This window comes from Sus scrofa, chromosome X, assembly GCF_000003025.6.
Source record: "Sus scrofa isolate TJ Tabasco breed Duroc chromosome X, Sscrofa11.1, whole genome shotgun sequence".
Classification (NCBI taxonomy): domain Eukaryota; kingdom Metazoa; phylum Chordata; class Mammalia; order Artiodactyla; family Suidae; genus Sus; species Sus scrofa.
In genome coordinates this window covers 83,432,983-83,447,094 of record NC_010461.5, presented here as the reverse complement: position 1 = coordinate 83,447,094, position 14,112 = coordinate 83,432,983, and the positions used below count along the sequence as shown (strand labels likewise).

The following is a 14,112-nucleotide window of genomic DNA, read 5'->3' as shown; positions in this document are numbered from 1 at the left end:
TATAATGCACCCTCTGTGTTCATAAGTTTGTCCCTGCATACATAAGACTACTACACCACTAAAAACTACGCTGATGTGAATCTGTGATGGTTTTATCTCCCTCTCTCTGGAACATATATGTTTTACTAAGGACTCAAATGTACCTCATCTGAACCAGTTAACATGATTCCATCCATATAGTGGATCAAAGCAATGTTGTGCAGAATGTCCACATGTTCCTCATCTCTTCAAACTATGTTACAACAGAATTGGATTATTGATGTATCTCTGGGACAAAGCCATACATTAATTCAGTTCTCCAGATCATGTGAATGTGAACTGCGCCTGAATATTCTTCCTGGTAGGAATGGGAAAGAGTTCATTTGTTAGATTAGTGGCCACATACTATGTACTTAAAGCCATGTTAAGCTATTCCAGCAAAGATACTACAACCAATACGACAGTTGCAATTGGGGCTAATGCTTGAGTTTGTGATAGCTTACTCTCTTCCTCCATAAACCCTTTGGACTTTTTAGTGATTTAGAATGATAAATTAAATGGGGAAATGATGGGCATTATTACCCCTGCATCCTTTAAGTCTTTAAGGGTGGAACACATTTCGGCTACTCCCCCACAGGCTTCTGTGTGTTTTTTATTTAATGTCTTGGCCAGATTAGTAGCAGTTTCAGAGGCTTCCACTTGGATTCCCCAGAATGATAGCTTTTTCTTCACAGACTAAGGAACATGGAGGCTCTGCCACCTGCTATTTATACCCATTCTAATTATATATTTGTGGATCATGGAGATGACAAGCAGATTGTTTCATGGACTTATTGAACCACAGTGAGTCAGAACTGGGCTTAATTTATATGCTCCCTGTCAGAGAGCCGTGAATATGCTTTAGGTCTTCAGGCATTAATGTCAACTAGAACTCCATGTCCAAGAGCCTAAATGTGCCTGGGTAATTGTTTCCAATGTATAGTTATCTAAGTAAAAGGCCATAAGTCCCTTTGGGTAAAGGCCTGGTGAACTCTTATTATATAAACTTGCTATAGATTTGCAAGTTCCTCCCTTCTGGGAACCTCACATCTATGTTGTCCCTGGAGGCTGACAAGACAAACTACTCAGTGGAGTAGGTCTGTTGGGTTGAGTGCTAAAGTGAGAGTCAGCAGGTATGTATCACATAGTCAGACCCATCAGTCTTGTGGACCTGAGGTAGGTCACATCCTCTGTCATTATGTTTAGCATCCAATAAATGCCAACTCATTATACTGAAGTAAATGTCCTGTGGTGCTTTTGAGTAGTTTTACAAGACCCTGTAAAAATATTCAGACCCTTACCCAAACACTTACAGAATGGAGTTATTTTAAAAGAAAATATTTCCTGGAGAAAAGACTTGTGGTGAGTGTCTTTGTTGAAGAGAAGTTCAAAGACATGGGTCTGGTCTATTCAGAACACACACACACACACACACACACACACAAACACACACACACACACACCAGACATCAAGCTAAATTCTGAGACACTTCCTGTAGCATAAAATTGCTCTATAATAGTGCTAAATATTTTTTAAATGCCCACATGAAGTATACCCTTTATAAGAACAAAAAATGGCTACAGTGACATTTATTCTGACATTTTTTTACATCCCGAAAATAACTATTGCCTGGGTAGTAACATTAGTTCTAAATTAAAAATTTTTTTCTAGATCACACTATTATTTATGCAGTTACTTTTATTAAACTTCATTTTGATTGTCATTTTAATGCTGAGAGCAGTTTCCAGCTGAAGGAAAGAACTCTAGATAGGACCTAAGAAGGCAGTTGATATCTCTTTTTTTTTTATGTGTTCTAAAATAAACCATTTTTTCTTTAATTTTCCCACTGTACAGCAAGGGGATCAGGTTATCCTTACATGTATACATTACAATTACATTTTTCCCCCACCCTTTCTTCTGTTGCAACATGAGTATCTAGACATAGTTCTCAATGATATTCAGCAGGATCTCCTTGTAAATCTATTCTAAGTTGTGTCTGATAAGCCCAAGCTCCCGATCCCTCCCACTCCCTCCCCCTCCCATCAGGCAGCCACAAGTCTCTTCTCCAAGTCCAAGATTTTCTTTTCTGAGGAGATGTTCATTTGTGCTGGATATTAGATTCCAGTTATAAGTGATATCATATGGTATTTGTCTTTGTCTTTCTGGCTCATTTCACTCAGTATGAGATTCTCTAGCTCCATCCATGTTGCTGCAAATGGCATTATGTCATTCTTTTTTATGGCTGAGTAGTATTCCATTGTGTATATATACCACCTCTTCCGAATCCAATCATCTGTTGATGGACATTTGGGTTGTTTCCATGTCCTGGCTATTGTGAATAGTGCTGCAATGAACATGCGGGTGCATGTGTCTCTTTTAAGTAGAGTTTTGTCCGGATAGATGCCCAAGAGTGGGACTGCGGGGTCATATGGAAATTCTATGTATAGATTTCTAAGGTATCTCCAAACTGTTCTCCATAGTGGCTGTACGAGTTTACATTCCCACCAACAGTTCAGGAGGGTTCCCTTTTGTCCACAGCCCCTCCAGCATTTGTTATTTGTGGATTTATTAATGATGGCCATTCTGACTGCTGTGAGGTGATATCTCATGGTAGTTTTGATTTGCATTTCTCTTATAACCAGCGATGTTGAGCATTTTTTCATGTGCTTGTTGGCCATCTGTATATCTTCTTTGGAGAAATGTCTATTCAGGTCTTTTGCCCATTTTTCCATTCATTGATTGGCTTTTTTGCTGTTAGGTTGTATAAGTTGTTTGTATGTTCTAGAGATTAAGCCCTTGTCGGTTGCATCATTTGAAACTATGTTCTCCCATTCTGTAAGTTGTCTCTTTGTTTTCTTTTGGGTTTCCTTTGCTGTGCAAAAGCTTTTCAGTTTGATGAGGTCCCATGGGTTTATTTTTGCTCTAGTTTCTATTGCTTTGGGAGACTGACCTGAGAAAATATTCATGATGTTGATGTCAGAGAGTGTTTTGCCTATGTTTTCTTCTAGGAGTTTGATGGTGTCCTGTCGTATATTTAAGTCTTTCAGCCATTTTGAGTTTATTTTTGTGCATGGTGTGAGGGTGTGTTCTAGTTTCATTGCTTTGCATGCAGCTGTCCAGGTTTCCCAGCAATGCTTGCTGAATAGACTTTCATTTTCCCATTTTATGTTCTTGCCTCCCTTGTCAAAGATTAATGGACCATAGGTGTCAGGGTTTATTTCTGGGTTCTCTATTCTGTTCCATTGGTCTCTCTGTCTGTTTTGATACCAGTACCACACTGTTTTGATGACTGTGGCTTTGTAGTATTTCTTGAAGTCTGGGAGAGTTATGCCTCCTCTTTGGTTTTTGTTTCTCAGGATTGCTTTGGCGATTCTGGGTCTTTTGTGGTTCCATAGAAATGTTTGGATTGTTTGTTCTAGTTCTGTGAAAAATGTCATGGGTAATTTGATAGGGATTGCATTGACTCTGTAGATTGCTTTGGGTAGTATGGCCATTTTTACAATATTGATTTTCCCAATCCAGGAACATGGAATATCTTTCCATTTCTTTACATCTTCTTTGATTTCTTTGATTAAAGTTTTATAGTTCTCGGCATATAGGTCCTTTACCTCTTTGGTCAGGTGTATTCCGAGGTATTTGATTTTGTGAGGTGCAATTTTAAAAGGTATCGTATTTTTGTATTCCTTTTCTAATGTTTCATTGCTGGTATACAGAAATGCAACTGACTTCTGAATGTTAATATCATATCTTGCTACTTTGCTGAATTGATTAATCAGTTCAAGGAGTTTTGGGGTTGAGTCCTTAGGGTTTTCTATGTATAGTATCATGTCATCTGCATACAGTGACAGTTTGATCTCTTCTCTTCCTATATGGATGCCTTTTATTTCTTTTGTTTGTCTAATTGCTGTGGCTAGGACTTCCAAAACTATGTTGAAGAGCAGTGGTGAGAGTGGGTATCCCTGTCTTGTTCCAGATTTGAGTGAGAAGGCTTTCAGTTTTTCCCCATTGAGGATTATATTTGCTGTGGGTTTCTCATAAATGGCTTTGATTATATTCAGGAATGTTCCCTCTATACCCACTTTGCGAGGGTCTTGATCATGAATGGATGTTGGACTTTGTCAAATGCTTTTTCTGCGTCTATTGAGATGATCATATGATTTTTGACTTTTTTTTTTGTTAATGTGGTGTATGATGCTGATTGATTTGCGTATGTTGAACCATCCTGATGAACCTGGGATAAACCCAACCTGGTCATGGTATATAATTTTTTTGGTATGTTGTTGGATTCGGTTGGCTAAGATTTTGTTGAGAATTTTTGCATCTATATTCATCAATGATATTGGGCGATAGTTTTCTTTTTTGGTGGTATCTCTGCCTGGTTTTGGAATGAGGGTGATGGTGGCCTCATAGAATGTCTTTGGGAGTATTCCTTCTTCTTCAACCTTTTGAAAGAGTTTAAGGAGGATGGGCACCAATTCCTCTTTATATGTTTGATAGAATTCACCTGTGAAGCCATCTGGTCCTGGACTTTTATTTGTAGGGAGTGATTTTATGACCTCTTCAATTTCATTTCTAGTGATCAGTCTGTTCAGTTGGTCTGTTTCTGCTTGATTCAGTTTTGGCAGGCTGTAAGATTCTAGAAAATTGTCCATTTCTTCCAGATTGTCAAACTTGTTGCCATATAGTTGTTCATAGTATTCTCTTGTGGTTTTTCGTATTTCTGCTGTATCCGTTGTGATTTCTCCTTTTTCATTTATAATTTTGGTTATTTGGGTTCTTTCTCTCCTCTTTTTAGTGAGTCTGGCCAGGGGTTTGTCAATTTTGTTCACCTTTTCAAAGAACCAGCTCTTGGTTTTATTAATTTTCTCTATTGTTTTTTGAGTCTCTATTTTATTGATTTCTTCTTTGATCTTTATAATTTCCTTCCTTCTGCTGACTTTAGGACTTTTTTGTTCTTCTTTTTCTAATTCATTTAGGTGGAGGGTTAAGTTGTTAATTTGGGATCTTCCTTCTTTTTTGAGAAAGGCCTGTATTGGTATAAATTTCCCTCTGAGCACTGCTTTCGCAGCATCCCATAGTGTTTGAGAGGTTGTGTCTTCATTATCATTTGTTTCAAGGTAGTTTTTAATTGCCTTTTAATCTACTCAGCCACTCTGTGTCTTTGGATTGGGGCATTCAGTCCATTGACATTTAAGGTGATAATGGATAGATGATTATTTATTGCCATTTGAACCTCGCGTTCCAGTTGATTCTATGGTTCTCCATTCTTCCTTTCTTATTTTATTTATTTATTTATTTTTGGTTGGATGGTCTCCTGTTATTATCTCCTTGAGTGTATTTTTTTTCATTTTTTGCAAATGCAATATTTGGTTTTGGCTTGTGGTTGCCCTGTTTTTTAAGTATGCTAACCCCTTCCCATAATTGTGTGTTTTAGCCTGATGGTCCTGTAAGTTCAAACACTTTATTACTATATTAAAATTAAGAAGAGAAACATACAAACAAACAAAAAGGGTTATTTACTTCCTAACATCCCTTGCCCACATTTTATGGTTTTGATGACTCTTTTTTATTTTTTTCTTTTTAATTTTATTTTGTTTGAAGCATGTTCATGATTAAATCTGTATGCTGGCTTATTTGTGTGACTGCTCTCTGATTGCGGTTTCCTCAGTCCTAGTTCTTCCTCTTCTTCTTTTTTTTTTTCTTGTCTTTTTTCTTCCCTTTCCTTCCTTTCTTTTTGGTTTAGAGAAGCCCTTTCACTATTTCCTTTAACCTGGGTTTTGTGTTGCTGTATTCTTTAAGTTTTTGTTTGTTGGGAAAAATTTTTATTTCCCCTTCTATTTTAAATGATATTCTTGCTGGGTAGAGTATTCTAGGTTGCATATTTTTTCCTTTGAGCACTTTAAATATCTCTTGCCATTCCCTCCTGGCCTGTAGTGTTTCTGTAGAGAAATCAGCTGATATTCTTATGGGGGTTCCCTTGTAGGTAACATTCTGTTTTTCTCTTGCTGCCTTTAGGATCCTCTCTTTATCACTAACTTTTGCTGTTTTTATTATGATATGTCTTGGTGTGGGTCTATTTGGGTTCAGTTTGTTTGGGGCCCTCTGTGCTTCCTGTATCTTGAACCCAGTATCCTTTAGACTTGGGAAGTTTCCATTGATGATTTCTTCAAATATATTTTCCATCCCCTTATCTTTTTCTACTCCTTCTGGAATTCCTATTATGCGTAGGTTGGCCCGCTTTATATTATCCCATAGGTCTCTTATATTGCTTTCCAGTTTTTTGATTCGGTTTTCTGTCTGTTGACCGGATTGAGTGATTTCCATTATTCTATCTTCCATATCACTGATTTGTTCTTCTGCATTGTTCATTCTGGTTTTTACTGCCCCTAGTTCAGTTTGCATCTCTGCAAATGAATGTTCTAGTTTTTCTTGGCTCCTCCTTATATTTTCTAGTTCCTTTCTGAGGGTATCTGCATTACTGTTCATATCTTCTCTTCATTCCTTCAGTATTTTCACTATTTCTCTTTTGAACTCCAGGTCTGTCAGACTGCAGAGATCTGTTTCATTGCTGACTGTTTTAGGTGAGTTCTCCTGTTGGTTTGACTGGGGGTGGTTTCTCAGCTTCTTCATCTTGCTTGATGTTTTCTTTCTCCCGAGGGAGTTGTACTCTCCGTTATCGGGCAGTGTTTGCCTTGTCACTGCCGTGGAATATTTCCTGAGGGCCGGCGTTGTTGGTCAATCTTTTCTGAGGCAGTGTGGCTTTTCTGGAGTGTTGATGGGGCTAACAGTGGTTCTTTGAAGCAAAGGAGGACTTCCTGAGGGCAGACAGGACTGGGAGGTCCACACCACGATGGTAGCAGATTTCACTTGGTCATGCAGAGCTTGCTCTGGTGTTTTTGGCTGTGGGGTTCTTGCAGGGGGTTGGCAGTGTTGGGCAGCTGTTCCTCAGGAGTGCAGCACCCCCTGGGAGCTGGAGCAGCTATCTGGGTCACTGTGAACCTAAGAGGCTCTTCCCTAGGGCAGCCCAACTCAGAAGGACGGCCTGAGAATGTAGGCGGATCTTTTCACAGTCTGGCCAAGCTTGTTGCAGCTTTTCTGGGCTGCAGGGGGTCCTGCCTGGAGCTGGCAGTCCTATGCAGCTGATCCACTAGGGCACCCCCTGGGGGCTTGGGCAGGTAGCAGGGCCGTTGGAAACCGAAGAGGCTCCTCCCCGGGGTAGCCCGACTCAGAAAAACCGTCCGAGAATTAGGCAGATCTATTCACTGCCTGGCTAGGCTTGTTCTAGCTTTTCTGGGCTGCAGGCCTTTTCTCGGGGGCTGGTGGTGTTTGGTGCAGCTCTGCGGAAGTGTAGCTCCTCCAAAGGGCAAGCAGGCCTATGCGGGGACAGCCCCTGTGGTGGTAGGCTTCAGGCAATTGTTGAGGCCAGCCCTCCCGGATGGCAGGCAGCCCCAGGTTCGGCAAGAGCGTCGGGAGTGGCGGGGTGGGGGGAGGGGATGCACTGGGAAGCACAGCTTTCAGCTAGCTAGAGGGCCTGTAAGCTTGCTGTGGCGTGGGGGGTATTCTATGGGGACCCACCCCTTCTTCTCTCCCCTCCCCAGCACAGGCACAGACCAGGCTCTTCTCCCAGGTTCCCTCTGATGCAGCTTTCCACTTCCCCGCTCCTAGAGTATTGCTCCCTTCCTCTGCGACAGCTTTGTTTTCTAGTCTCCCAGGCAGTCTCTGCCCCGTCAAATGGTTTCTAGACCTCCCAAGCAGTTTCCGCTCCGCCCCGCCCCCCCAGACCGTTCTCAGGGTCTAACCTCTGGAGCCGAGATCTCGGTGCCCAGCCCCCACCCAGGCGTCCCCCGTTCCTTTCCTGGGGACTAACCTCTGGAGCCGAGGTCTCGGTGCCCAGCCCCCACCCAGGCGTCTCAATTTTTGGAGACTGTGCCCATAGTTCAGATGGTCCGTTCGGTTCTTGATCGGCTTTTCCGTACTCCAACTTACTGCTACACTCTTCTCTGCATCTGGAGATTCCTCTGGTTCGTTTGATCTTTCCCCCGTGTAGGTGACTTTCCAGGGTGCAGGTTCCCTTTCTCCTCCGCAGTTCCCTTTCGGGAGCGCCCGTCCCACTCGGATTCACCTTCTCTCACTCTCCTCTTTTCTCCCGTTCTGCCCAGTAATGTCACGAACTTCTTGCCGTTATTGGAGTTTAGGTTCCTCTGCCAGCGATTGGCTGCTCTTCTGTGCGAGTCATTTATTCTGTAGATGTGCTTTTTTTGTTGTGTTTGTGGGAGAGGGCGAGCGTGTCCCCCTATTCCTCCTCCGCCATCTTGTCCTCTCTCTCGCAGTTGATATCTCTTAAAGCAGGAGCTGCATGGTGATGTAATGAGGATGGATACTATGAAATGTAAGAATTAGAAGTCAGGAAAAGCACGTGAAACAAGTGGAGATGGGATGCTGAAGTCGTTCCATGACTCCAAACTCCTTTGAGAGTTTTAGTGACCAATACCTAAACTGCTCTTCACTTAACCAATCATAGAAGATAAACTTAGGTTCAAGAAAACACTTCCCTATAGTTCTAAAACAGTGAGAACTATATGGAATTTTCTAGATGTTTATGTAGCATAGGGAGCATTAGAAGTGATTCTGCAGAGATCTGGATGCTAAATCACATGGTAGAATGTTCCCTTCAGACCCTCTCTAGGATGACAAGAAAGGTTTCTGTGTGTGTGTGTGTGTGTGTGTGTGTGTGTGCACGCATGGTGGGGGTGGGGAGCAGAGAATAAGAATGAGAATATATGAGAGTGTATCCTGTGAGACCAAGACATTAGGCTTACACAGATAACTTCCTTTTATTTAACTATAGATGTTTGACAACTTTTCATGTTAATAAATATATATTTCTGTAGCATCAATTACCAATGAGATACATCTTATGATGACATAATTTTATCTATATAACTATTACTGCTTCAACAATGGAGAAATACAGAATTCTGTTTGTATTTTTGTATATATTCACCAAATACATTTTTATGTGTGTTTGTACATAATATAAATGTTATGTCTGTATGTTCATATTTTTTTTGTTTAAAACAGTCACATTATACATGGTATTTTATTTATGTCTTTCATTTGTATATATCAGTGTGTCTGCTTTTCTTTAATTTTACTGTTGTTGAATAACTTTGAATGTTTGATTGGCACTGTTAATCAGCTTTGATTTATTGATACATTTGAACATCACTGTTCTACTTAGATTCATTTTTATGTCAGTTACACTGGCCATATGCCACTAAATTATATTCTAATTATTTCTTCCATTTTCTGATTTCTTTAAGGGTATTGTGTTTGGCAATAATGACTTTTTTAATTCCACATATTATTCCAATCAAAGCATATTATGTTTGACTGTAGAAATAGTGAAAGAAACATTGGCATGCTTTTGTTGTTTTTTTATTGATGTCTCAGATATTCAAAGATGTACTCCTTTATTTCTTTTTGTCACCTCTGACCTCCACCTTAGACCCACTTCCACATACCCGCACTGCCGAGACCAGCTCAGCAGGATGGGGCTGAAGAACAGGTGCTGTGGAACTTAAGGAAAAAAAGTTAACATAGAACAAGACACAGGGAGTTCCCGTCGTGGCGCAGTGGTTAACGAATCCAACTAGGAACCATGAGGTTGAGGGTTCGGTCCCTGCCCTTGTTCAGTGGGTTAACGATCCGGCGTTGCCAGTGAGCTGTGGTGTAGGTTGCAGACACGGCTCGGATCCCGAGTTGCTGTAGCTCTGGCGTAGGCCGGTAGCTACAGCTCCGATTCGACCCCTAGCCTGGGAACCTCCATATGCCGCGGGAGCGGCCCAAAGAAATAGCAAAAAGACAAAAAGACAAAAACAAACAAACAAACAAACAAGACACAGAGACATTTATCTTAAGTAAAGGTGGGAACCGGGGGACTCAAGGTCTCAGGGACCAAGAGCCCTGCATCAAGAAACCACACTGCTTTTATTGTGCTCTTTAGAAGAGATCAAGTGAGGAGTGGCTATGGGTGGATGATACAGGGTTTGTTTACTATTGTATAAGTTCTTTTACTATTTAAAAAGCCACTTAGGTGGTAAAAGGTTAAGCTCTTACTCTGACCTCTAGGCACATAACAGTTCTTAAGCTTAAATCACTTATGCCTTTAGGTCTTTGTTCTTAAGCTTATGTCATTTACCAGCACTGTGACTGTTTTTCCAAACAGGAAGATGGGATAAAGTAAGACAAGAAGATGGGATAAGGTAAAGAAGGACAAGATGGAGTTTTCAAAGAAACAAGTCTTGCGACACCGCACCTCCACCTTCTTTCTGTGATTTGAAGAGTTGGTAGTTAAAACTCATTTCAGCCAATACTGTCCTCTTCCCTGCGGTCCAGTGACATAAACAGACCATTTCAGGGAATGCTACTCAATATTCTGTGATAATCTATATGGAAGAAGAATCTGCAAAAGAATAGATATGTGTATATGTATAACTGAATCACTTTACTGGACAGCAGAAATTTTTTTTGTCTTTTTGTCTTTTTAGGGCCACACCCGAGGCATATGGAGATTCCTAGGCTAGAGGTTGATTCAGAGCTGTAGCTGATGACCTACACCACAGCCACAGCAACGCCAGACCCAAGCTGCGTCTACAACCTACATCACAGCTCATGGCAACTCCAGATCCTTAACCTATCAAGTGAGGCCAGGGATCAAACCTGTGTCCTCATGGATACTAGTCAGATTTGTTTCCACTGAGCCATGACAGGAACTCTGAGAAATTAACACAACATTGTAAATCAACTATACCTCGATAAAATAATTTTTATTTTTATTTATTTATGTATTTTTGCTTTTTTTTTTAGGGCCGCACCCGTGTCATACGGAGGTTCCCAGGCTAGGGGTTGAATTGGAGCTACAGCTACTGGCCTATACCACAGCCAGAGTAACACAGGATCCGAGCTATGTCTGTGACCTATGCCACAGCTCACAGCAATGCCAGATTCTTAACCCACTGAGTGAGGCCAGGGATCAAACCTGCAACCTCTTGATTCCCACTCGGATTTGTTTCTGCTGCACCACGATGGGAACTCCAATGAAATAATTTTTAAATGGCAGCAGATAGTTAAAAATGAAATGAATTTATTTAAATCTTAAAAAACAGACCATTCTAACCACTAAATTGCAAACCATAGAAAAGTTAGTTATATCTGTGAGGCTGAGTGCATTATTATTTTTTTCTTTTTCCTTTTTTTTGGGCCACAGTGTGCAGTGGGGATGTGGGATGTCAGTTCTCAGACCGGGGATTGAACCCAGGCTACAGCAGTGAAAGTACTGAGTCCTAACCATTAGACCACCAGAGAACTCCCTGAGTACATTCTTTAAATAGGGCTGATGAGCCCAACGTAACATCATTCTTTTGAGCCAGCTGCGAAATTATGGGAAGAGTCTAGCCCACAGTATGCTTTTATCAATTGTTACTCTCTGCCATATTCCACCTCCTCTCTCTTGTGAAAGAAATTACTTTGGCATCCACTTAATAGCATGACTATCATAGAGAACAATGATAAATATAAGAAGAAGACAGAAAAGTAGGCACTTATTGTCATAGTGTATGACTCAGATTCAGTGGCATTTTTGTGCTATGGCATGTCACCAAATGGAGTTGGGGAATGGGGAGAAAATTAACTACTTTCTTTATTTCATGCATTGTCCTCTCCTCTATTTTTACTGTTTGAACAGGAGACACAGAATTTTCCATAGAACCTAAGAAGGAAGAAGTAACTCTATGATTTAATAAACATTTGTTGACAGCTATAGTCCAAAGGCAGGAAATTGTAACTGTCACACAGAGGTCAGTGGGCTCCAGAAAACCACTGCTAATCTTACAGATCCTCCAAAACCTTTGAGTATAAGCCTTTCATAAGAATGTTAAGGCTACCACAAAAAACTCATGTTTCATATCTGTTGAAGTCCATTAAAGAATGGCTTTTATCTCCATTCTATTTTAAAATGTTTATCATTGGTGAGACCTAACCCATATTGAGAATCTTGCAGGCCAAAACATCTAGGAAATATAATTCATAGGCTTCCAGTTTCTGCAATACAGGAGAGAACACAGAAGAGGGTAGAAAGGCTATCCAGTGCTGGCTGTGAGTATCCGGAAAAGTCTTTGAGTTTTATTCCTCTAAACTTTCTGCTTTTTTTAAAATTTGGATTCCCTATATTAAATTGTTTCTGTTTGAAGTACCTAGCGCAGTTTCTCTTTTGCTGACTGAATTCAGAGTGATGTACACTCCCCAGAGATTCTGATTGAAGCGTCCTTATACAATGGACTGATTTTTATTTTGAGAAACAGTGCTTTAGAGGGACTTTCCCCTCCCATATTGGAAGGAATAAAATTACACTCCTTTTTATACTTACTTTTCCTGCTGGCTATTTCAGTGGAGAATTTCTTGTACATCATCTATCCAGTAATTTCTTTGATAAGTAAATGTTGTAGTAACTTAGACAAGGACAGGACAGAACATTAGAGAAACCACCCAGTGACTCAGGTAATCTTAGGTAAATTACTGAACTGTAAAAATTACATAAAGATATGTCCTTAACAGCCCAGCACTCCAAGTCTCTGAATTTGCTATTAATATCCAGCTAATTGTTGCCAGTCAGGAATACACAACCAATACTGCCAAATTTTCAAATGTTTTTGAGACTTTTAAAAAATTTTTCATGAAATATTCCTCTCAAGTTTTACAGTTAAAACACATTTGTCGGCCAAACAGAAAGACTTAGGGACCTAAGGGCCCACTGGTTTTTTACCTTTTCTGTAGGACTTTATTGTGTTGGACCATGAGAAGTCAGAAATAAAGCTGTCTTTTGTCTCAAAATGGTCCTAGTCTCTGGAGTAGAGACACACAATAAAAATATGCACAAGATATTGCTGTAACAGAGGAGGGTGGAATTAAACTGAAGCAGGATAGAACATGTTACCTGGAAGAAGTGATGTATTATTTAGGGTTTAAGGGATGTGTAGGAATTCAGTAGGCAGGTGCCTAATGTGGGGAAAGGGCCTTTTCAGGAAGAAGGAACAATATATACAATAGCATTACATCATAAGATAAAAGTTTTTACAGGAATCTGTGAGAAGATTTAATACTGCTGAATAACAAAGTAAAAACAGTGTTGGGAGGTGGGGGCGGTGGAAGGGGATGGGATAAGAAAGTAAGGGGGAAAACTAATAGCACAAAGCTGTGTCTTTGACTGTCCAACAAGCCAAGAGGAGTCAGTAATAAATGGCAGCAATGTGGAAATAGGTTGGAGGGATTGAGATCAGAGGAAAGGAGACCAGCGGGACATATGTCATAGTTCTGCCAAGGACTTGAAATCCAGCAAGGAAGGTGGGACTGGAAAGGAGAGCATGCCCAAGGCAAACTTTTGCACAGATGCACACGTCACAAACCCATGAACAGCGATATGAATGGATGTTGTAAGGCATTGACAGTAAGTTAGCTATAGCTACATGGATGAATCTTAGAAAAAAGTTTTAGTGAAAGAAACAAGCCCTCAAATGCTACCTAGAAAAATATGTAAATTTTTGTGAAATTTGAAAGCAATAAAAGCTAAACAACATTGTTTAGGCAACATGCTAAGAATATATGTAAAAAGAGTATGGAAATAATATAAATCAAGATATTGGTTTCTTGGAAGTTGGGGAAAAGATGGTGAGGAGATTCAAATTATCAGTAATATTCTCATTTTTTGCTTGGATATGGGATTCCCAGGTTTTTATTGTGATTTAGATGGGTAAATGCATAGATAAGCAGTCCTTTAGGGCCCGCGATGAAACTACATCTGCTTATTTCTATTCACTTTATTGAGGGCTATTAGAAAGACAGGAGAAGGCATATTTCAGAGGTATTTTGGAGATGGAATCAATTGGTTTCCCCCTAAATTGGCTCCTTCAAGGGAAAAGGCCTCATTGTGTGAGGCCCATGTGCTTTTTTTTTTTCTTTCTTTTTTTTTTTTTTTTTTTTGTCTTTTTAGGGCCGCACCTGCAACATATGGAGGGTCCCAGGCTAGGGGTCCAATC

General features: G+C 40.3%; 1 protein-coding gene and 1 non-coding gene across 8 annotated transcripts in view; one reads left to right on the top strand and one right to left on the bottom strand.

Moving 5' to 3' along the window:
• The window catches only part of ZMAT1 (zinc finger matrin-type 1), a 162,923-nt gene that overhangs the window by 112,153 nt on the left and 36,658 nt on the right, over window positions 1-14,112 (top strand). The gene's annotated exons all lie outside the window — the stretch shown is intronic.
• Window positions 11,315-11,386, bottom strand: TRNAE-UUC. Its single transcript has one exon. It is a non-coding gene; the product is annotated as a tRNA-Glu (tRNA).